Below are 24,645 nucleotides of genomic sequence, written 5' to 3'. Positions count from 1 at the left end.
GGCAAATATTATCCTCAATGGAGAAAAACTGAAAGCCTTCCTCTAAATTCTGGCACAAGACAAGGTTGTCCTCTCTCACCACTCCTATTCAACATAGCACTGGAAGTACTTGCTATAGCGATTAGGCAAGAAAAGGATATCAAGGGAATCCAGATAGGAAAGGAAGAAGTCAAGCTCTCACTGTTTGCAGATGACATGATACTCTACTTAGAAAACCCTAAAGACTCTATCAAAAAGCTTCTAGAAACAATAGACTCATATAGCAAGGTGGCAGGCTACAAAATTAACACACAAAAATCAATGGCCTTTCTATACACCAATAGTACTAAGGATGAAATGGACATTAAGAAAACAACCCCATTCACAATAGTGCCACACAAACTCAAATATCTTGGAATCAACTTGACTAAATATGTGAAGGACCTATACAAAGAAAACTATAAAACTCTGCTCCAAGAAATAAGAGAGGACACACGGAAATGGAAACGCATACCCTGCTCATGGATTGGCAGGATTAACATCATCAAAATGGCAATACTCCCCAAGGCATTATACAGATTTAATGCCATCCCTCTAAAGATACCCATGACATTCTTCAAAGAAGTGGACCAGACACTTTTGAAATTCATTTGGAACAATAAACACCCTCGAATAGCTAAAGCAATCATTGGGAAAAAGAATATGGGAGGAATTACTTTCCCCAACTTTAAACTGTACTACAAAGCAACAGTTATCAAAACAGCATGGTATTGGAATAAGGATAGGTCCTCAGATCAGTGGAATAGGCTTGAATACTCAGAAAATGTTCCCCAGACATACAACCACCTAATTTTTGATAAAGGAGCAGGAAATCCTAAATGGAGCAGGGAAAGCCTCTTCAACAAGTGGTGTTGGCACAATTGGATAGCCACTTGCAAAAAAATTGAACTTAGACCCCCAGCTAACATCATGTACAAAGGTAAAATCCAAATGGATTAAAGACCTCGATATCAGCCCCAAAACCATAAGATATATAGAACAGCACATAGGCAAAACACTCCAGGACATTACAGGCATCTTCAAGGAGGAAACTGCACTCTCCAAGCAAGTGAAAGCAGAGATTAACAGATGGGAATATATTAAGCTGAGAAGCTTCTGCACCTCAAAGGAAATAGTGCCCAGGATACAAGAGCCACCCACTGAGTCGGAGAAACTATTCACCCAATACCTATCAGATAAGGGGCTAATCTCCAAAATATACAAGGCACTGACAGAACTTTACAAGAAAAAAACATCTAACCCCATCAAAAAATGGGGAGAAGAAATGAACAGACACTTTGACAAAGAAGAAATACACATGGCCAAAAGACACATGAAAAAATGTTCCACATCACTAATCATCAGGGAGATGCAAATCAAAACAACGATGAGATACCACCTCACACCCCAGAGAATGGCACATATCACAAAGAATGAGAATAAACAGTGTTGGCGGGGATGTGGAGAGAAAGGAACTCTTATCCACTGCTGGTGGGAATGCCGTCTAGTTCAACCTTTATGGAAAGCGATATGGAGATTCCTCCAAAAACTGGAAATCGAGCTCCCATACGATCCAGCTATACCACTCCTAGGAATATACCCTAGGAACACAAAAATACAATACAAAAACCCCTTCCTTACACCTATATTCATTGCAGCACTATTTACCATAGCAAGACTCTGGAAACAACCAAGATGCCCTTCAACAGACGAATGGCTAAAGAAACTGTGGTACATATACACAATGGAATATTATGCAGCTGTCAGGAAAGATGAAGTCATGAAATTTTCCTATACATGGATGTACATGGAATCTATTATGCTGAGTGAAATAAGTCAGAGAGAGAGAGAGAAAAACGCAGAATGGTCTCACTCATCTATGGGTTTTAAGAAAAATGAAAGACACCCTTGTAATAATAATTTTCAGACACAAAAGAGAAAAGAGCTGGAAGTTCCAGCTCACCTCAGGAAGCTCACCACAAAGAGTGATGAGTTTAGTTAAAGAAATAACTACATTTTGAACTGTCCTAATAATGAGAATGTATGAGGAAAATGAGAGCCTGTCTAGAGTACAGGCGGGGGTCGGGTGGGGCGAAGGGAGACTTGGGACATTGGTGATGGGAATGTTGCACTGGTGATGGGTGGTGTTCTTTACATGAATGAAACCCAAACACAATCATGTACGTAATTAAGGTGTTTAAATAAATTTAAAAAAATAAAAAAATTAAAAAATTAAAAAAAAGTGTAAAGAAAAAAATAATAAAAAAAGTGTAAAGAGCCGCATGTGGCTCACGAGCCTCGGCTTGCCAACCAATGGTCTATAATAATGTTTTAATGCCTTTATCCACAGAAACAGCTGCAGAATTTATTCAGAAGCTATGGACTCCACTGCAGTGCTCATGATAAGAATATTTTAGTGTTTTAATTTTTAAACCAATATATGTTTAATAACTTTTAGTTGTTCCTGTTCACAGTAGTCCTTAAAAAATAGGTTGAACACCCTAGTTTTGATCACAGTGCTCTATTCTGTTAGATTCTTAATACAGTGTTCATAAAAATAATGTCATAAATATTCTAAACTATTCATTTTCTATTTGAGTATGCCTGCTAATATGATCTAATGTGTCTGTCCACAGATATCTTTGGAAAAGGCATCTGCATGCCATAGACTCTTGCTACAGTGCTCATTTATTGAGTATTTCTTTGCAACTTATTTTCAATTCAAGTTAGTTTAATATCATATCATAAGCCTTTGTTCTCAGTTTCACTTCAGGAAATGAATCTGGATGCTCAAGACCCATTACATGATACTCCATTGTGAAGACTCCTTTTACAGTGCTCATTACCATATTATAGTATTCTAGGCTTGGAAAATATGAATGTTTTAAGAATGTTCATGCACATTCTAACCTATGATTTTTTTCAGCCAAGTTTACCTTCACCAATTGTGATTATCCTAGGAATTGAAAAACTTTTCCATATAACATCTTGCTTCATATTTTTGAAGTGCTTTGTCCCATTTCATGATTGATCTATGTCTCTGTGTGTTTGTATGTGGTGTTGCCACCTCAATATCTGTTTAATGCTCATCTGTATTGTACATAAGGTCCGTCTATGTTGAATATAGTCCTTCCTCTGTTTATATTGCCCTCCCCCCTGCTTACCACATTACATATCCTTTGATATTGTTTCCTTTCATTCTTTTACTCCTGATTTGTTATTACATTCTATTTAACCCCTTTTTACCCTCAGTTCTTCACTTCTTAGGAACTTGAAACTCTCTTCACATCCTTCCCTCCCACATCCTTTCGTTGTGGACTGCTGCTAGCTACCAGATTCAGCTTTTGAGAGAGCCTATGCTCTAGGACATACTGATCCATGACTGCAATGAGTTATTTTTCGTGTCATCCTTGCACAGGGGCCATGCCAATCTTCTCTGTATCGTTCTAATTTTAGTATATGTGCTGCCGAAGCAAGCACTGCAATGAGTTGTTTTTTAGACTGCCACAGCCCATGCCACTGTCTGAAGCTCTGGATTCTATCTCCCTTGAACTATTTCAAAAGTCTTAAAGGAAATATTTATATCTCTTGTTTATTTCTTTAGTGTATTTCCTTAATGTGTATAATTATTTATTGGGCATTTCCTTATGTAGATATAGTTTCCCCTTTTTTGGATTGCTTAGTAGAAAATTCCAGTAGATATGCATCTTTTGGGTTCTGTGTTTCTGCTGGAACCACGTTATAGGACTTGTGTAGCTTGTTGTTACCCCCAAATGTACCAATAATATAAAATTGGATTATTTCTTTTTTGCATGGGTGCTATAAAATGGGGGAAATCTTTGCACTGCTTATCAGTACAGTCTGATCAATATTTATTAATGCAGCCTCACCAGTCCACATCATTTTAACCTCAACAGTGCTCATATTGGTGGAACTCCACTTTTACCTCAGGCTCACACTGGTGCCATTTGGGAACCAGCACAGTACAGAGCCTGTTCTTCCACCACCTTTCAAGTTCACACCATCCTATGCAAACTGCACTGTGATCTGTGAACTCGCACAGAAATCTAATTGCATGGGTGAGAAGACAGTGTTAACTGGGGCTTACATAGCATACAATATACAACATAATATACAACTGAATAGCAATCAGAATACAAATACACTGTTATTAAATTGAGTTTCCCACTCGGCTAACTGCAGAGCCAGAATAAGTTCCCATGGGCCCTAGACAAGTTACCAGTTTGATCTCCCTGTGCAATAAAAACACTGAGAACTGATCATTTATTTTTATAACACTGAGCACTTAAAATTAGCATTACCACTGAGTACTGACTATTTGTATTACCTCTGAATGCTGACCATTTTCATTACCTCGAAACATTGACAATTTGCATTATCATTGTGATAACTATCCCCCATCACCACCACCAAATAACCAGCTACAAAAAAAACTCTCCTAAATAAAAAAGACAGTATGGTAATAATATCCAGAGACAATAAAAATTAGAGCCAGAAGGATCAGTTCATGATATGAAGCTTACCAAAAAGAGTAGTGAGTGCAATTAGAGCACTAATTACACTGACAAATACCATGAAAATGTTACTGAGGACAGGCAGTGGGTGGGAAAGGAGGGAAATGGGGAATATTGATGACTGAAAAGTAATACTGGTGAAGGGTGATGTACATTTGATGACTGAAACCCAAACATGAACTTTTCTGTAACCAAGGTGCTTAAATAAAAAATTATTTAAAAAAATAATAAAACTAAAAGCTCACCTAACTTTAAAAAAAGACATCCCCATCTGCAAAACAAAGACCTTCTAACTTCAGAAACAAAGGTCACCCTGAGGGGCCACAAAGGTAGGTAGGGCATTTGCCTTGCAAGCAGCAGACCCAGGACCAAAGGTGGTTAGAATCCCGACATCCCATATGGCCCTCATGCCTGCCAGGAGCGATCTCTGAGCACAGAGCCAGAAGTATCCCCTGAGTGCCACCGGGTGTGGCCCAAAAACCAAAAACCAAAACAAACAAACAAACAAAACCCCACAATAAAACAAAGGCCACCTTAACTGCAAAAAAGGTCTACTAACTGCAAAATTAAAAACAAAAAGACTTCATATTTTCAAAAAGTAAATCCTAACCCGTTCCTTTTTCTATTTTAGTTTTTGGACCACACTCGGAAGTGCTCAGGAGTTATTCCTGACTCTGTTCTCAGAAAACACTCCTGGCAGGCTCGCGGGACCAAATGGGATTCCAGGGATTGAACCCGGGTCAGATGCTGGCAAGGCACAAGCACTACCAGCTCTGCTGTTGATCTTGCTCCAATAACTTGTTATTTGGTCCTTTGGTAGCAGCAGGCTCTGCACAGGCAAGCGGTGACTCATACAATCACAGCTAAGACTGAGGAGTGGAGGAGGGGAGTTGAAGAGTGCAGTATGCACATTCCACACAAGCGCACCATGGGACCAGGACAAGTTGGCTGCTAAGTAGAAAAGGCAGTGGCAACAAAAACACCCGGTGAGCTAGATAAATTTCCTGAGCAGGACACATGTGTCCCAGGGGCTGTAGTTTGGAGCCCCGTGGTCTAGACTCATGTTACAGTGCTCTTAGAAAATTAAAGTTTTGGAAATTACAGAAAATAAAGATTTTCCAAATGAAACTAAAAGAATCAAGCAAAAATAATATTGTCTAAAAAATATATATGGCTAAAAAACACCAGGAAATGCTAGTGATAAAATCCAGATTAATCAACAACGTATTTGATTTTTTTTTTTAAAAAAAAAAAAGAGGGGCCGGAGAGATAGCATGGAGGTAAGGCATTTGCTTTGCATACAGAGGGATGGTGGTTCGAATCCTGGCACTCCATATGGTTCCCCAAGCCTGCCAGGAGTGATTTCTGATCGTAGAGCCAGGAGTAACCCCTGAGCGCTGCCAGGTGTTATCCAAAAACAAAAACAAAAAAAGTAAATAAATAAAAGAAAAAGAAATAAAGGAGAATGGAGATAGGAGATGAATGAAGGTTTGTGGAAGAGGTATGCTTGTATTTTTACAGGAAAATGTGTCCAACCATAACCTTAAGATCCAACAAAGTGCTGAAAAAAATCTAAAATCTTTAACTGGGGCTACTGTTGCAAAGAGTCTTAAACCCTTATATTTGGTAGGGAAACCACTTAGGCCATCTGAGTGACATAATGGCCCTTGAATTACTAAAATTGTGTGAGTTAAAAAAGCTTATAAAATAATTTTCTAAATAAGAAACTTTTCCACAGTCTTCAGGACTCCTTAGTTTTTAGATTCTAGGAATTTGGCAGTAATTCCTGGAAATTGGAAATTATAGTAAATTAAAGTTTCTTTATGATTCTTTTTTATCATAGGCCTCTAGGGCAGCTTCTCCCTGTGTCTAAGAGAATATTAATTCACTCATTCGGAGCAGGAGAACTGAAAATGGTGACATCTCACTTAGATTTACATATTAGACCATAATTGCTGGCTTTATACCAATGAACCACTTTGACCCATTCATATGTAAAACAAGCTGAAGTCAGAGTCCAATGTGTGAGATTGGAAAGTGTGGGACAAAGTTTTAATTAGCCAACAGAGTTAATTTTGCCCTGGGAATTGTTCTTTCCATTCTCAGCCCCACATCAGTTCTATCCCTAGATGGGTCAGAATAACAGTTGGAGCAAATTGTTTGGTCAACTATGTATATGTGTGTAAATGTGTATATATGTGCTGGCCACCTTTATATTTGTATTCAATTTATATGTCTGTCTATGTTGCAGTGGAACATTAAAACCAGGTATACAGGTCCTAGCTTCCAGGCACTACAGATGGGACAAAGTCGATAAGACAGAATGTCCCATCTTAATAAGACCATAGATAGATAAGACAAATTGTAACACCATATTAAGGAGGCTGAGCGTAGACCTAGGCAAAGCTTTCTCCACCCCCTTACACTTCCCTTGTTGGCTAAAGTACTTGAAGTTTGCACTTCAACCCCTTAAAGGCTACCAAGGTCTCAGAAACTCAGGATTAATTTCTCTGTGTATCTTTATCACTGTCCATGTCAATTTCACAGATAACCTGACTCCATAGGTACCATGCCAGGGCCAAGACAACAAACTTAAACCACATTTCAAGGGTTCCCTACTATGGGAAGAACTCCAAAAGCCAATAACTTTTGTGCCCTGGAGCACTGCCCCCTCCTGGTCTCTACCTCTGGTATAGTTTTACTCTCTACAACTCCTTGTCTCAAGTCTCAGATAAGTGCTGCTTCCTATTGGCAGAGGAATGTAGGTTCACCCTCTAAGGACCTGATGAAATGTTCTGGTCACTGACACAGATAGAGTGAAACGAGCTTCTTCCTTCCCTCGCTGATAGCAGCAGGACTGATCACCTCTGTGGGACTTTAGAGTGAGACACTAACCCAAGGATTGATCTTGGCCTAAGACTGCCTAGCAGCTTCAGGAGATCATCGATACCCCCACCACCTCATTGCCTAACCTCCAATGACAGATCACTTCCTTGGAAGAGATGGTCCTGCAAGTCAGGCAGCCCTGTGGACAAAAGGGGGATATGAGTGTTTGTAAAGGAGCAATGCTGATATGATACTATATCAATGATTTTGGGGCTATAGAATATAGCAAATACCAAATAAATATTTGAGATGAACTTAGAAATCTATTTCCAGTCAGGGACTTCTCTCATGTTTCCTGAGTAAGTTACCCCCCTGGACTTTATTCATTTACGAATTGTTCTGATTGGTTTTCTGTTACTTATTGCTTTCTGCCTCGTGAGAGTCTCCAAGACCTGCTTAAGGGGAATAATCCATGTGATGGTACATCAGTTTACTGTTCAGAGATATGAGGCCGTCATTCCTTAAATGCCTGAGCATTTTATGACCTCTGAAATAAAATACAAGAGGGGGAGATGTAGCTAGAGCCTTTCAAAGACAGGTTTGGATCTTGTTGAGATTACCATTCTAACAGGGCAGACTCTAATGTCTGTTGAACAGAGGCCTTGAAAGGAGGCAGGCCCACCCCAGCTGGGAAAGAGCAGGATGAGTGCCTGTTAGAGAAAACATCTGGGATGTCGCAATGGAGCCCACCTCCTGTGCTTCCTCCTAGTCACATAGGTCACGTCTGCAGACCGAACTTATACACCTGGCCAGTATGGACCTTAAGTTCCCTTTGTTCAATCTTCCCATGTGCAGGTAAATCCTGTTGGCTGTATAACTGTTTAAATAAAACTCCCTTGATAATAGGGTCCCCTCACTGCAATCGCTCCCAAAGGCCTTACCCTAACCATCTCCAGTTCTCTACTTTTCACCTCATCACAAGTGAAAATTATCCAGGGTAAGACATCATCAGCATTGTCTTCTACAGAATATGAGGCTGTTGAAGCCATCGCCAGTGGTATGTGGAGCTACTTTCAGCAATACTCAGAGGACCATAAGTTATCAGGGATAAAATGAGTAGTCCTGCATGAAATACAGGAAAGTTCTCACCCAACCCCAGAAATACTTTACAAACAGGACCATGAAGACACTAGTCATGAAGTAAAAGTAGATAACTAACTTTAGTGAAATAAAAGTAGCCTGCTTATCAAGTTTATTATAACCATAAGAAAGTTCAAAAGGATGTTTCAAAAGGAGCACACTGTTTGTAAAGTATTTCATTGACAGTGGGCTCAGATGTTGACTATACTAAAACCTCCAAGGCAAAATGAAAAATACATATAAGCCAAGAGTAAAATAGCAAAATAACTGTTTTATAAATTAAGATATAAAATTTCAAAATAAAAGGAAACAGGCACAGTCAGCGAAGTGCAAGCAAGAACTACAATAGTCTATACTCAATAAAATTACTAAAACAAGATAGATAGTCATAGTGAGCATATAGTTCAAAGGGAAGTATCATAGTTATGGGTGGACATCTATATTGCTCCAACTACTTAGGAAAATTGTGGCACTATCTATTGAAGCTGAACATGCAACTCTAGCTACCTAACAGAAATATGCACACCAAATGACAATTATGTTCATAATAATATTATTTATAATACTCAAAACTAGAAATAACCAAAATGTCCATAAGGAAGAAATTCCTTAAATCAGTTAAATAGTAATATGTTCAATATTACTCTTTTACTCAAGGAATAGATTAAGATTAAGTAAACATGGTGAAGGATGTGGTGCTAAAATTAATGCATGAACATTCACTCATTAACATTATAAATACTGTAAATCACTAATAAAATGGTAAGGTATTTTTAAAACATGGTTTAATATTATGAATATGATATTTAATAATATATAAACCTTGTATTTAATAAAATGTGCCAGTCATTAAAAATGATGAGAAACTCCTTTTATATAAGGTTCAAAAATCAGACAACTGTTGGATATATAACTCAATAGTTTGAAACAAATGTTTTACATGCTTTCATTCATGCATTATCTATCCCTCAAGCATCACCAGTGAACCCAAAGTCAAGAGAAGCCCTTGAGCATTACAAAGTATTTCTCTTTTCCAACAAAGGCGAAGCCTTTCTGCTTAAGTGTAAAATATAAAGGAAAAACAAGAACATTATTACTATAAAATTCAGGAATGTGATTATTCTAGTGAGAAGGAAGGATGTAATTGTTTTAATTTTTATTGAATTTCTGTGATGTACACTATTGTTAATGATAGTTCTTCATGCATGTCATTTCAATTCCCTCATCATGTACCTATGTTGGGATGGTGTAATTATTGGCAGAGTATATCGATATAATTTCCTTAGAGCTAAATATATTGTTTCTTGACATGAGTTTAATAAGGTTTTTAGTTTGTTATATAAATAATTTATAGCAAAATGTTAGTACAAGGTTAGAGTGTATGCTTTAAATGCATCCCACTTGATTTGATACCTAGTATCACAGGGTCCCCTAAATCACACTCAGGTATGGCCTATAAATATCAGGACTCAGGCACCAACAAACCCTTAGTCTTGTTGGACCTAGAATTGCTCAAAGGGGCCTCCACAATCTGAACACTTCTTTGGATACAATAAACAAACATGTTTATTCTATGTTATGTTAATAAATAATAATAAATAAACAAACATGTTAGTTCTATGTTATGTGTGTTTGTGTGAATGTATGATTCTGTATATGTGCAGCATTTCATGCAAACATGTAAAATGACAGAACTACAAGGAGAAACTAATTCACAACTACATAAAAAACTGACACATTTCTATCTACAGTTGACAAAATAGTTAAAAATATAAAATGTGGAAATATTGGAACATTTTGACTAAAAAATCTTCCCGAGGGACATAAATACAAAAATTCACCAATAAATGTGTGAATGAAATATTTTACTAAAACATATTCGGTCTATAAAGAGGCATCAATATATTAAGAGACTGAAATTATATTCTCTGCTCATGTTGTGCAAATACAGAACTTAATAATCAATAGCAATTTAACTATATAATATAAATATTGGAGACATAGTATACAGATTACAAAGTTAATTTAAAGTATATATTTGAAAGTTAATTAAAATTAAATTTGCATATTCTTTTTTCATACTTTTTGTACTTTTTTTAAAGAACCATGATTACAAACATGTTTATATTTGGGTTTCAGTTATATAAATAAAAAAGAACACCCCCTTCATTAGTGCAACATTCCCACCATCAATGCCCTCCATCTCCCTCCTCCTCCACCTGCATTCAAGAAAGCATTCTATTTCTCTCACTCACTACCATTGTCATGGTAGTTGTCAGTGTATTCATTTCTCCAGCTGAACTCAACACTCTTTGTGGCAAATTTCATATCGTGGACTAGACCTTCTAAAATCACCTGAACAATGGATACCATCTATGGAAACAACCACAATTGTCTATAACATTACCAGGATCCAAGCCTCTACCAGGGAAGACCTACCACTGTTTTGGCATTGACTTACTCCAAAGAGTGCTCCCAACACCCAGACGACTCAGCAACCGTCTGCATGCAGGGCAGATTGCTCTGCATTTAATGGTATGCTGAAACTAGAGGATGCTCCACATCAGTCTGACATCGATGAAAGAAATGCACAGAATCCAGAGTCTTTAAATATAAGAATCTGATACCTACAATAACTAAAGTGTAAAAAAGTTTCACCGGGACCTTGAGAATGACTGGAGTTGGACGAACTAGTATGCCTGGAACCCAGAGTCTGTCTATGCCAATAAACTTCTAGGGTGAGGCCTTTTTGTAATCAGGTCAAGAAGTTTTTCTCCATTTTCCCATTTTTCTGGACCTATGCAAACAATGGCGATTCCCACTATCACACCTTTACTATATTTTTTTACTCTTATCCTTTAAGGGAAAAAAATACAACTTACTGAACTTAAAAACAAATAACTGTAGTAGAATGCCTTTCTCGAATACAGGCAGGGGATGGGAAGGGGGAGGGGGTAATGTTACACTGGTGAAGGGGGGTGTTCTGGTTATGACTGTAACCCAAATATAATCATGTTACTTAAATAAAAATATATTTAAAAAATAAAAATTCAATGGAGCTGTGAAAAAAATAAATAAAATTTACCTCTATTGCCTCTGTGTATTATTACAATAATGTTTTTACATTTTTAAAAAATTTACATTTTTCTTAAAATAAATAGATGAAAGAGAATATTCTGTGTCTATCTCTCTCCTTTTGAATTATTTCACTCAGCATAATAGATTGCCTGTTCATCCATGTATAGGAAAATTTCATGACATCATCTCTTCTGAGGGCTTCATAGTATTCCATTGTGTATATGTACCACAGTTTCTTTAGCCACTCATCTGTTGTCGAGCATCTGGGTTGTTTCCAGACTATGGCTATAGTAAATAGTGCTACAATGAATATAGGTGTGCAGAAGGCATTTTTGTGTTGTGTGTTTTGTGTTCCTAGGGTATATCCCTAGGAGTGGGATAGATGAATCATATGGAAGCTCAATTTCCAGTTTTTTGAGGAATCTCCATATTGTTTTCCATAAAGGCTGAAAAAAAAGGGCATTTCCACCAGCAGTGAATGGGAGTCCCCCATATCCTTGCCAGCACTGACCATTCTTGTTCTTTGTGATTTGTGACAGTCTCTGTGGCATAAGATGGTACCTCATTGTTGTTTTGATTTGCATCTCCCTGATGATTAGTTATGTGGAGCATTTTTTTCATGTGTCTTTTGGCCATTTGTATTTCTTCTTTGAGGAATTGTCTGTTCATTTATTCTCCCCATTTCTGATGGGGTTAGATTTTTCTCTTGTTAAGATCTGTTACTACCTTGTTTATCTTAGATATTAGCCCTTATATGATGGGTATTGGGTAAATAGTTTCTCCCAGTCTGTCTTTTGTATCCAAGGCACTATTTTCTTTGAGATGCAGAAGCCTCTTAGCATAATATAGTCCTGTCTGTTTATCTCCACTTCCACTTGTTTGAACAGTGCTGTTTCCACCTTGAAGATGCCTTTAGTTTAAATGTCATGGAGTGTTTTACCTATCTGTTGTTCTAATACACCTTATGGTTTCAGGCCTGATATAGATGTATTTTATTCATTTGGATTTGATCTTTGTGCATGGTGTTAGATGAAGGTTTGAGTTCCCTTTTTTGCATGTGGCTGACCAGTTGTGCCAATACTACTTGTTGAAGTGGCTTTCCTTGCTCCATTTTGCATGTCTTGCCCCTTTATTAAAGATTAATTGATTATATATTTGATTATATATTATTGAGTATTCTCTAAATACTATTCCACTGATGTCAGGGACTGTATTCCAGTACCATGTTGTTTTAATGACTATAGCTTTGTAATACAATTTAAAGTTTGGGAAAGTGATGCCACTCATATTGCTTTTCCCAAGTGTTGCTCTAGCTATTTGTAGGTGTTTATTTTTCCAAATGAATTTTAGGAGTGTTTGATCCACTTCTTTGAATAATGCAATGGGTATCTTTAGAGGAATTGCATTAAATGTGTAAATGCTTTGGGGAGTATTGCCATTTTAATTATGTTAATGCTCCCAATCCATGAGCAGAATATGTGTCTCCATTTCCATGTGACCTCTTTTATTTCTTGAAATCGGGTTTTATAGTTTTCTTTGTATAAGCCCTTCACCTTTTTAAGTTATTTGACTCTAAGTTATTTGAGTTTGTGTGACAGTAATGTTAATGGGATTGGTTTTAATGTCAGTTTTCATTTCTATCATAATTTGTGTACAAGAGGCCCATTGACTTTTGAGTGTTAATTTTTTAGCATGCCACTTTTCTATATGAATCTATTGTTTGTAGAAGCTTTTTGGTAGAGTCTTTGAGGTTTTCTAAATATAATATCATGTCATCTGCAAACAGTGAGAGCTTGGATTTTTTCTTTCTTATCTGGATGTCCTTAATATATATTCCTTGCCTGATTGCTATGGCAAGAAGTTACAGCTCTATGTTGAATAAGAGTGGTGAGAGAGGGCAGCCTTGTCTTGTACCAGATTTAAGAGGAAGGGCTTTTAATTTATCTCCATTGAGAATAACATTTGCCATTTGTTTTTGGTAGATGGCCTTGACTATATTGAGAAAAGTTCCTTCCAGTTCCATTTTGATGAGAATTTTCTTTTATCAAAAATGGGCGTTTGGCCTTATCAAATGCTGTATCTGCATCTTTTGATATTAACATGTGTTTTTTATTTTTTGTGGATATTGTTTATTATGTTCATTGATATATGTATGTTAAACCATACTTGTATTCCTGAAATAAAACCTATTTGGTCAAGGTATATGACCTTCTTGATGAGGTGTTGGATCTTATTTGGTAGGATTTTGTTGTGTATCTTTGCATCCATGTTCATCAAGTATATTGGTCTGTAGTTGTCTTCTTTTCCAGCATCTCTTTCTGCTTAAAGGTGATGTTAACTTCATTAAAATCATTTGGGAGTGTTCCTGATTTTTTAATGTCATGAAACAGCCTGAAAAGTATTGGCAGTAGCTCCTCTTGAAAGGTTTAAAATAGTTCTTTATTAAATCCATCTGGGCCTGGGCTTTCGTTTTGAGGAAGATTTTGATTACCATTTTAATTTCGTCAGTAGTGATGGGTCTATTTAGATATACTAGATCATTCTAGTTTAACTATGGAAGATTATTAGAGTCAAAGAATTTATCTATTTCTTTCAGATTATCATGTTTTGTGGCATAGAGTTTCTCAAAGTAGTCTCTAATTACCTTTTGGATCTGTGTATTATCTGTAGAGATCTCTCCCCTTTCATTTCCATTTGGTTTTTTAAGTTTCTCTGTTTCTTTGTGAGTTTTGATAATGGTTTATCAATCTTGTTTATTTTTTCAAAGAACCAAATTTTGCTTTCATTGATCTTTCAGATTGGTTTTTTGGTCTTCATTTCATTAACTCATGCTCTAAGTTTTGTTATTTCCTTAAGCCTACTTATTTTGAGTTCATATTGTTTATCATTTTCTAAGCTGTGCCATTAAGTTTTTTATGTAGGCTCCTTCCTTCCTAATGTATGCTTGCAAAGCTATAAATCTTCCTTGTATTACCATTTTCTCTGTGTCCCACAAATTCTGATAATTTGTGCCTTCATTGGAATTTGTTCCCAGGAATGTTTTGATTTCCTCTTTAATTTCATCCCTGACCAATTCGTTGTTCCCTACCGAATTGTTTAATTTTCCGGTTTAAACTTTTTTATTCTGTGTCCCTTTGCAGTTCACTTTTTTTTGGTTTTGTTTTGGTTTTGGGGCCACATCCGGCAGCACTCAGAGGTTACTGCTAGCTCTACATTCAGAAGTCGCTCCTGGCAGGCTCGGGGGACCATATGGGATGCCGGGATTCGAATCACCATCCTTATGCATGCAAAGCAAATGCCATACCTCCATGCTATCTCTTCGGCCCCTACAGTTCACTTCTAATTTCAGTGCATTGTGATCTGAGAAGGTAGTATGTACAATTTCTATCATCTTGACTTTATGGACATATTGTTTATGGACCAGCATGTGGTCTATCCTGGGGAATGACACATGTGCAGCAGATAAGAATGTGTATCCAGTTTTCTGGGGATGGAGTGCCCAATATATATCTACTAGTTCACTTTCTTCTATTTCTATTTTCAGAGCTGGTATATTTTTTTCTTGAAAAAGTATTTAGGACCATTTATTTGTGGCCTGAAAAAGTTTCCAGTGGAGTTTCAGGTTGGTGTATTGGGTGCACGGTAACTATCGGTGGGTCTTAAAAGACCCTTGTAGACTATGGGACAGGATTCTTATAGACAATTAGAGGTAAATTTCTCTACCTCGGATCATTGACTTCATTGAATATTTAGGAGGATGTATCTTTCATACATATCAGATATGTCTCATGCTGACATTTTGGCAAGGTTTTCACTGTATTTTTCCAAGATATAACCTACTTAGTATTCTATTCAAACTCTGAGGATAACTACTCTCATTGCTTTGAGTAGAACTGACCTGGCACAAAATGACCAAGATTATAGAAATTAGTCCACCACTCTGAAGTTTAAACTATGCTGCTGATAGTATCTGAGTACAGGGATACTAAAAATGAGAAAGAAAACATGATTATTGGTGATTTAAGTTATCAGCACCTGAAAGACTAAATCTCTTCCAAGCTCAGTCACAGAGTAATTCAGAAGCTGTGACCATGTGGTAGGTCTTTGGCACTAATTATAGTCAGGTGTTGTCACAGAAGCAGATTAACACCACTGGTTTGTCCCATTATGCTGTTCAACTTCACCTCTTGTGGCATCCCTATGACCCAAAACCAAAACCAATCAAACGCTCATTTCAATTGCTCTTCTATTTTCAATTTTACCTGAATTTTTTTTATTTGATTGTTTTTGTTTTTAGATCACACCTGGTGGTACTCAGGGTTTACTCCTGGCTCTGCACTCAGAAATCACTCCTGGCAGGCTCAGGGGACCATATGGGAAGCCAGGAATCGAACAAGGTCCATCTAGGGTGGACCACGTGCAAGGCAAATGCCCTATCACAGTGCTATTGCTCTGATCCCCTATATCTGAATCAACTTATAAAGTACATTGAGGAAAATATAAAGAGAAAGCTCTTTGAAGACTCAAAGGAGTCTTCAATGATATGCCATTGGCAAAGTTATATAGAAGTAGACCAAAAACTAGGACTATATCAAACTAAAAAGTTTCTGTGTGGCAAAAGATATGAGGCTAAAACAAAGAGATATGAGTGGATAAAAATTTGCACTCGATATATCAGCCAAAAGATTGTTATACAAGACATACAAACTACTCACAAAGATCAACAAAAATATAAAAACTGCACCCAAAAAGGCAGAGTAAATTCTGTGGAATATCAAGTGATGAACAACATATACATGAAAAAATGCTAATCATTACATATTATTAGGGAAATCTAGATCAAGAGGACAATGAGACATCATTTTACACAAGAGAGAATGATACATATTAAAATACTAGGAAAATCTGTTTTGCAGGGTATATAGTGAAAATGTAAACTGCATCCTCTGATGTTGGGAATGTTGTCTACTTCAATCCTTATAGAAAACAATATGGAGGGTTCTCAGTAAACTCATAATTGAGCTGCCAGAAATTACATTTTGGGATATCTACCTCAGAACAGAAAAATATTCATTCAAAGGACACGTGCACACCATTACTTACTGTATTACTTAGTGAAATAGTTAATATTTGGAATCAACCTGTATGTTCAACAGAAGAAAAGTGGATCATGAAGATGTATTGTATAGACACAACTGAATAATTACAGTTTTAATTATTGTATAGCTTGATGATGCAATTATATAGCTTGTTGCAACATTGATGGAACTGCATGATATCACTTTAATAGAAGTAAGCCAGAACAAGGATAAACACAGGGTGACATTACTTATTTATGGTATTTAGATAATTTGATGATGGAATATAGTGGCTTGATGGAGGGAATCTTAAATCATCTTTGGCACCACTGTATAGGGAGAAGGACAGAAATTGTGTGGAGGGGAAAGAAAGAAAGGCAGTTAAAAAATAGTGGTGTTTAGGTATTAAAGAGGCACAAGTACATCAGTGGTGTTAAAGAATGCAAGAGCTAATTATCCAAACCACAGAGTAACAGCACTGAAATTATGAGATCCAAATCTTAACAGCATAACTTAAAAGATGTCTGTCAAGATAGTTTCCCAACACTAAAGTTATAGTGCACCAGCATGGAAAAAATAAGCTGACCCAGATGCATAAGGAAAAACAATAGTAAAATTGAGCAGATAACCATTACAAAAATTAAAGAAATCTCTCGTTTAAAATAACCAGTATTTTGGAGTTGCAGTGGTAGCACAGTGGTAGGGTGTTTGCCTTGCATGAGACTGACCCAGGATTGATGTGGGTTCGATTCCCAGTATCCCATATACTCCCCCTATCTAGGAGTGATTTCTGAGTTCAGAGCCAGAAGTGAAACTCCTGAGCACCACTGGGTGTACCCCCCCTCCAAAAAAGGAAAAAAATAACCAGTCTTTTAAAGTCAAACTTTGAGACACAAAATTGAAAATGGTAACAGAGAAAACTTGGAGGAGTACCATAATGATCAAACTTTAAAAAGTTACAGAGTCACAAATAAACAGAAAAATTTATTCTTGGACATTCTATAAAATAGCTATGTGAGCATAAATTGTCCATCACCAAAAGGACCAAGACATTAAAACTTTCCAAATAGTAGTGTTGGCTCTGAAGAGGACATTGAAGGAAATTAAATTTAATTTGGAACTAATAATAAATTTACTTGATCTTTTATTGGGGAAGAGAAGGTATCCAAGTTGTGTCCAGGATATCCAGCCTATTTGGTAATTCTAGGCCAATCCACTTATTAGTTCAGTGCAATAACCACATGATGTAATGCGTCTCTGGTCTTGTAGTGCTGTCAATACATGGCCTCCCATATCAGTGTTGGAGTTTTCCACAGCTCCATATAGTGATACCAGATACCAGGGAGGACCATATATTGCAGGGAACCAAATTCATCGGTTTGTACCCTAACTACATTATTATTTCTTGGCCACATGATTCCAATTTAAGGAAGAATGTCAGAATTGAAGGCTGTAAATGCAGATTAGGATTAGAGCATTTAATTACATTGCATGTTTGAGGTCTAGGATCAAACTTTTACTGCAAAAGCACTCTTTTTTTTTTTTTTTTTTTTTTTTTTTGGTTTTTGGGCCACACCCTGTGACGCTCAGGGGTTACTCCTGGCTATGCTCTCAGAAGTTGCTCCTGGCTTCTTGGGGGACCATATGGGACGCCGGGGGATCGAACCGCGGTCCGTCCTAGGCTAGCGCAGGCAAGGCAGGCACCTTACCTCCAGCGCCACCGCCTGGCCCCAGCACTCTTTTTCTTGACTGGCACTGGAGATGAAGTTTAATCATCAAAAATCTATGAGGGGCCAGAGCGATAGCACAGAGGTAGGACATTTGTCTTGCATGTGGCCAATTGAGGACCAACCTTGGTTTGATCCCCGGCATCCCATATGGTTCCCTGAGCCAGGAACAATTAATGATTCCCATAGCCAGGATTAACCCTTGAGCATCACAGGGTGTTGCCTCCAAAAAAATAACCCTATGAGTTATTCATTAATGTATTGTAACAAATATTCTATAAATGCTTATGTAGAGGGCTGAGCAGATAGTTAAAAGAGCTAGGGAACATGATTTTTTTTGATGGAGGCATGTTTTGATCCCTGGCATCTCATGTTTTTTGTAAGCACTTCCAAGAGCAATCAATAAGCCAGAGTACACCATGAACTAACTCTGAGTTAGTCCACCCAAAGTGGACCAGCCAAGGAGGGAGTTCAAACGTTTACAGTCACTGCTTCATATTCAGGAAACTTAAGTTAACCTTCCTATAATGGTCCATTGACTACTAGGAGTCAACTGACAGTCTTCTCTAAAAACTCTAGGTGTGGCCCCAAATTCAAATATCTATTGACACTATTCAGTGTATAAACAAATGTAAACTTGTGAAATGGTATACCCAGGCAGGACATTAAAATGCCACACACTTCTTCTAGTCATTGGACTACTTGTCTATTCTCTCTTGATTTATATTTACTCTTCATTGTTAATAAATCTACACACCGTTTTTCTACCTGGATGAGCAGGTTAGAAGCAGGGTTGCCACTGAATAAATAAATAAATAAATAATAATAATAATAATAATAATAATAAGCAAAGATAGTCATGAGTGAAAGAATAATGAAGTCGGGTGGCTTCTCACCTTGTGGTTTCTGGGCCCACCAAATGGAACCTCTCTTTATTTTATTTATTTATTTATTTATTTATTTATTTATTTATTTATTTATTTATTTATTTTTGGTTTTTGGGTCACACCCGGTGGTGCTCAGGGGTTACTCCTGGCTGTCTGCTCAGAAATAGTTCCTGGCAGGCATGGGGGACCATATGGGACACCGGGATTCGAACCAACCACCTTTGGTCCTGGATCGGCTGCTTGCAAGGCAAACACCGCTGTGCTATCTCTCCGGGCCCGGAACCTCTATTTACCAGTTCAAATACCAATTGGGTGAAGGAGCAACAAGTGAGAGACAAAAGTTAATCTAGTCTAGGTGGACTTTTACATGTCAAGGCAATTGGTGAAAAGGATAGAGAAAGCTGGGGAATGCCTTTGTTTTGGGTAAAAGCAGGGTGTTCTAGCAATTCACTCTTTACTGTTCAAAAATAGAGAAGGGCTACATAAGTTTAGTATAGTTGTTCTTCACAAAAGTCAGGGACCCTCAGAAAGAGTTAGAAATGTGGCTGCTAATTTAAATAGGCACAGTAGAAGTTGAGGAAATAAAAAGAAAAAAAGCCTTTAGCGGAAAGTAAGGTGATGAGGAAATTTTCTAATTCCTAGAAATCAGTACTGGTAAGGTTAGACGTGGCTGTAAAAGTCATATAGGTTAGTTTTGTGCATATATTATTCTCAAAACACTCAGTTTTCTTCATATCTTTATCATAGATATTACAAATTTTCATAGACTTTTCTGAATATAAAATAAAACCTTTTTGTACATAATTAATTTTAAAACAATTGCTAAACATCCTTACAGCAATCTAATATTAGCCTAGAGGATCCAAGTTTCTTTCCCATAAACTTCTCTAAACAAAATCATAAGAATATTTCTGCATATATACATAGTTTGAAAATAAGTTCACTAAAACAATCTTATAATGAGCACTGTCATAAGAGTATAAATTCCAAGATCCTGTTCCATAAACTTCTGTGGAAAAAATTAGAACATTTTTGCAGACATACTTGATTTGAGAATAAGTTGCTAAATTATGTACAAAATCAAGCATCACAGTAATTGGGAAACATTCACTAGGCTAACCAAGAAGCATTAAAAATCTAACAACTTTATAACAGTTATGCAATTTCCCTAGAACTCTGCTAACTAATATTGAATGACTAGAGTTGGATACATAATTATCTGTTTGCAGTGTGGCGTAGAACAAAAGAGATCTATAGAACAAAAAAGATCTATAGAAGTTGAACACACAGTTTAACCAGCAATATAGTGACTGATGCATGTAGGATCAAGAGAGGAATCTAGAGGAAAGTTAACTTTTGGAGGTAACCCAGGTGCAGGAGGTTCTGAAAGTACCTCAGATTGGCTTGGTTTTTTCCTCATGTCTACTTTCTGTGATAAGCTTCTGAGTTCCCCTGGAATGGGAAGGCCTTCAGTACCTGGGCCAGAATCTGGGTGGGGGATCAGCTCATCACCCTGCGGATGGTTCCTTGTAATGGGGATGTCTCTTTGGTTTCAGGGGGTCAAGGTCCTAGCACAAATAACCTTTGATAGAAAAAGTCAATGGGTCTCTGCATTTGGAACACTGCCCAGAGTCGTAAGCTCTCTCCCTTCCCTTTATCTGCCTGTTTCTGTCCCACCTATAGGGCCTCCTACCTCCATTGGTGGCGGGGCAGCTGAGATATGCCAGGGGATGAATTGGCAGAAAATATGTCAACTGGGAGCATAGTGACCAACTTTCAATGGCATCATCTCCAGGACCTGATACATTAGCAGCTTCTGTACACCTCTCCATTCACAACATCAAACTCCACAATTTCCCCCATCTCCAACACTACACAGAAACTTTTGGATTCTTTCTATTAATAGCTGTCCAGTGAACAAAGACATCTTCTATTAATAGCTGTGCAGTGAACAAAGACAACTTCTTTTGGTGTAATTTCTATTGATAAGTCCATAACCATTGTGGACAGGACTTGGATTGCCAGCATCAGCTTGTCCACCTGACTCAGGGCTTGGGGTGTAGGGATATCTCTGGTTGAACTCTTTTCAGAGTCTGAGTCTAAGGAGGTTATAGCTGGCCCATTATCCTTAGGATATGAGGGTATCTCTGGTCTATTGCCAATAGAGAACAATAAATTATCAGCCCTGGGAAGGCCTTTAGATCAAGAACTCATGAACACTGGGAAGACACCCCTCCCCTCCTGGGGTTTATGCATGGGATAATCTCTAGGGACCTTGGCAAATACATTCCAGAGTGAGAAATGCGGATAGATGTACCAGAGTAACATGAAGCTGTTTACAAGTGGGGTCATGTATATCAATGTTCTTGTGAAGGACATGGCACATTCAGTACAGCTTGATGGGGCTTATCATGACATTCACCATATTTGAGGTCTTTGATCTCAAGTCCTAGTTCTAGATGGCAGGTATAAATAAATCCATATTTATTTTATCTATTTTTTCAATTTCAGGTGAGTGAGTCTGATTCAGGGTCTCTGTGCGAATTAATAACTAAGACAGTTTATTATAGCTTATAGCTATAGCTACATAAAGCTATAAGGTAATTTGTATATAATTTGAAACATTAATGTTATCAAAAAGATCTTTGAATCTAGATATTACAGAGTTTACTTTGGGATAGTAAATTTACAGCCTAAGACTTAGACTGTTAAACATTCAACTTGAGGTGGCAGTATTTGCAGGTATATGGGGACAGTGATAAATAACAAGGGAAATACAAAGAAAAAATGGTGGCCCTTATTCATATATTTAGTGAAGATGGGTCTGAGGAAGCAGCCATGTGAGGGTAAATTACTATGAGACCCTGAGCCACAAGATCTCCATTTGTGGTAGAAGTTTTATAGAAAAATAAAAACAAAATAATCAGGCTGCATTAACTACTGTGGCTAATTCATTGAAATGAGTATCAGAGCTAATATATTTTTCCATCTGAATTTCTCTGGTCTCTCCTCTATCTTTGTGTATGTTTCTCTCAGAATGTAAAATAAACATCAATAGGAAAATATTTACAAAAATATATCTGCAGAATTATCATAGTGTCCACACATGGTTATTGGATCAGTGCACAAATGGATGGACATAGTGTCCTTTTCTAACTTATTCTCCTCATTTGCACTGCCTATTATCTGGTCTGAAAAGTTTCAATTTCCCAGAAATGCCCACTTTGAAGTAAAAGAAAATTATAACTCCATTAAAGCATAAATTCTTTCATACTTTCCCCTTCACCTGAGTAGTTTGTACAGTTGATCAGTGAGGCAGAAGGAAGACAAATTCTTCTCTTCAAGGTTGGCCAGCTGAGAAAAGTTTTGAAGTTTCTCACCATACAAGAACTACATTCAGGCAGAGGCTTTTCAGCAGTATTAACTGAGGTAAATGAGTGGTGACATGCCCTTGGGTGAGTCTTCTACAACTCTAAGCACTCAATACATGCCAGATCCAGAATCTGCCAGCTATTTTTACTTTCATATTTTCTAATTTCTGCAGCAGAGGTGTAAAGACCCAAAGCTATCCTCAATCTTAATAGTAAGGAAATAAATAGTTTTGTTCTCAAGACACAATTGAAGGGAAGTTCCACTAATAAGTCGATGGGTTTCCAGTCTGACAGACTTAGGCTCTGTTGTACCTTTCCAAGGTACTTAGAATTAAACTGCACATATTGTACATTGAGGATGGAGTGTTCAAAATAATGAAGAGACAGGAAACGTGAAAGGTATTTATGTATGAGCATGTTCTTCAATATTCTGGGCCTTACTTTAAATCAAGGATCCTTTGGTAAAGAAAAGGGAAACCAAACATTTGAGAAGCAGCCTGGTTTATAAAACACCAGCAAGACCAATGACATGAAGTTTGAGCAGAACCTTTCATCTCTGGTATTAATTCCATTAATTCCAGATAAAAGTCATTTCCAAACAAATTTAAGCATATTTCACTATTTTCTCCATGCTTTCTTTTCTTCACTTTTCTCCCAAGTCAATGCCCATGCCACCAAATCATGCAGTCACGTTTAGGAAATAAAGTTGGTCACAGAATCTTCAATCAGCTATTTTCTATAATTTTTATTTTGACCAAAGTGGATTAGATATCTTTCACAGTAATATTTTAGGTACATGTTAACATTGAATCAGGGAAATTCCCATCACCAAAATTGTCCTTCCTCCACCCCAGTTCCCAGCTTGCATCCTATATCCCCCTCCCTTTCCCACAGGGCTGCTAGTATAAGTGGTCCCCTCTGTGTCTAGCTTGTTGTAGATTGAGTATCGATTCTTTTGTCCTTGGCTTTGGATTTGTTGTTTAAGTCGAATCATTTTTGTTACTACTTAGTGCTCATACAACTGTTCGATCTTGGTACTCTTCATTCTTTCCCCCTCAATTTGAGAGGCTGAACAAGATGGTTCAAGTTATGTGGTTTTGTTTGAAGAAAAGAAAAGCAATAAAATGGGGTAAAAATCAAACAAGCCAAAAATGGGTGGATTCCTTAGAGGCTCTCAACATCAGTTTGAGAGAAGAAAGAGAAAAAGAAAGAGAAACACCATGCCAATACAAAAAGAAAAATCAAACAAAAAATCCAATGAGCACTGCAGGAATAAAGACTAGCACCACATAATAACCACGGTCCTGAAATAAAAACAGAGTGCAAAAAAGAGAAAACAACAACAATAACAAAACCAATAAATAAATAAATAAATAAAAGATTGTTTTGTTCTGCTTCTTTTTTTTCCCTGCATAGGCACAGTAATTATTGGGAAAATTAGAAAGGGAATTCCCTTGGCCTAATAGATACAGGGTTTCTTCATCTTTGAAGTATACTGTCACGGGAATAACTACAGATTCCTTGCATGTTTATATACTCTCCCCTAGGTCCTTTCGTGGTGTATGGAAGACTTCTGTTCTGTCATGGGTGATAAAATCAGACCTCTGTATCTAGAGATCTTGGTATCTGCACAGGTCAAGAAATGGAGCTTATGATGAAGTCTTTACCGTTCTAAAAGTTCTGTTCCTTCACTGTCATTTTAATCAGTCTTCTGTAATTGGTGGTCTTGGTCATTGCGCTGATCCTAGAATGAAGCCTGGGATAGAGTATTTTGTTATGTTTCCAAGAATACCCATTCAGTTGCAGTTGTCTCAGTCAGACCTCTGGAATTAGAGATCTTGGTTGTTGTACAGATCGCAGGCAATTGGTCCCTAGATACGTTCTGCCCAGTCATTGTTGTCACAATCAGTTATCTGTAGATAGAGATCTTGGCTTTTTCACAGATCAAAGGGTGACAAGTCTTCTGATTTTGTCTTATCTTTAGA

At 37.3% G+C, this 24,645-nt stretch overlaps 1 non-coding gene across 1 annotated transcript; it reads right to left on the bottom strand.

Annotated features, from left to right (window-relative positions):
• Positions 1-3,396: 3,396 nt before the first annotated feature.
• Positions 3,397-3,498, bottom strand: LOC126000343 (U6 spliceosomal RNA). The gene has a single exon (XR_007492688.1). It is a non-coding gene; the product is annotated as a U6 spliceosomal RNA (small nuclear RNA).
• Positions 3,499-24,645: the final 21,147 nt, after the last annotated feature.

The sequence above is a fragment of the Suncus etruscus genome, chromosome X (genome assembly GCF_024139225.1).
Source record: "Suncus etruscus isolate mSunEtr1 chromosome X, mSunEtr1.pri.cur, whole genome shotgun sequence".
In the NCBI taxonomy this organism is placed as follows: Eukaryota; Metazoa; Chordata; class Mammalia; order Eulipotyphla; family Soricidae; genus Suncus; species Suncus etruscus.
The sequence above is the reverse complement of the archived record's forward strand: the minus strand, read 5'-3'. Positions and strand labels throughout refer to the sequence as shown.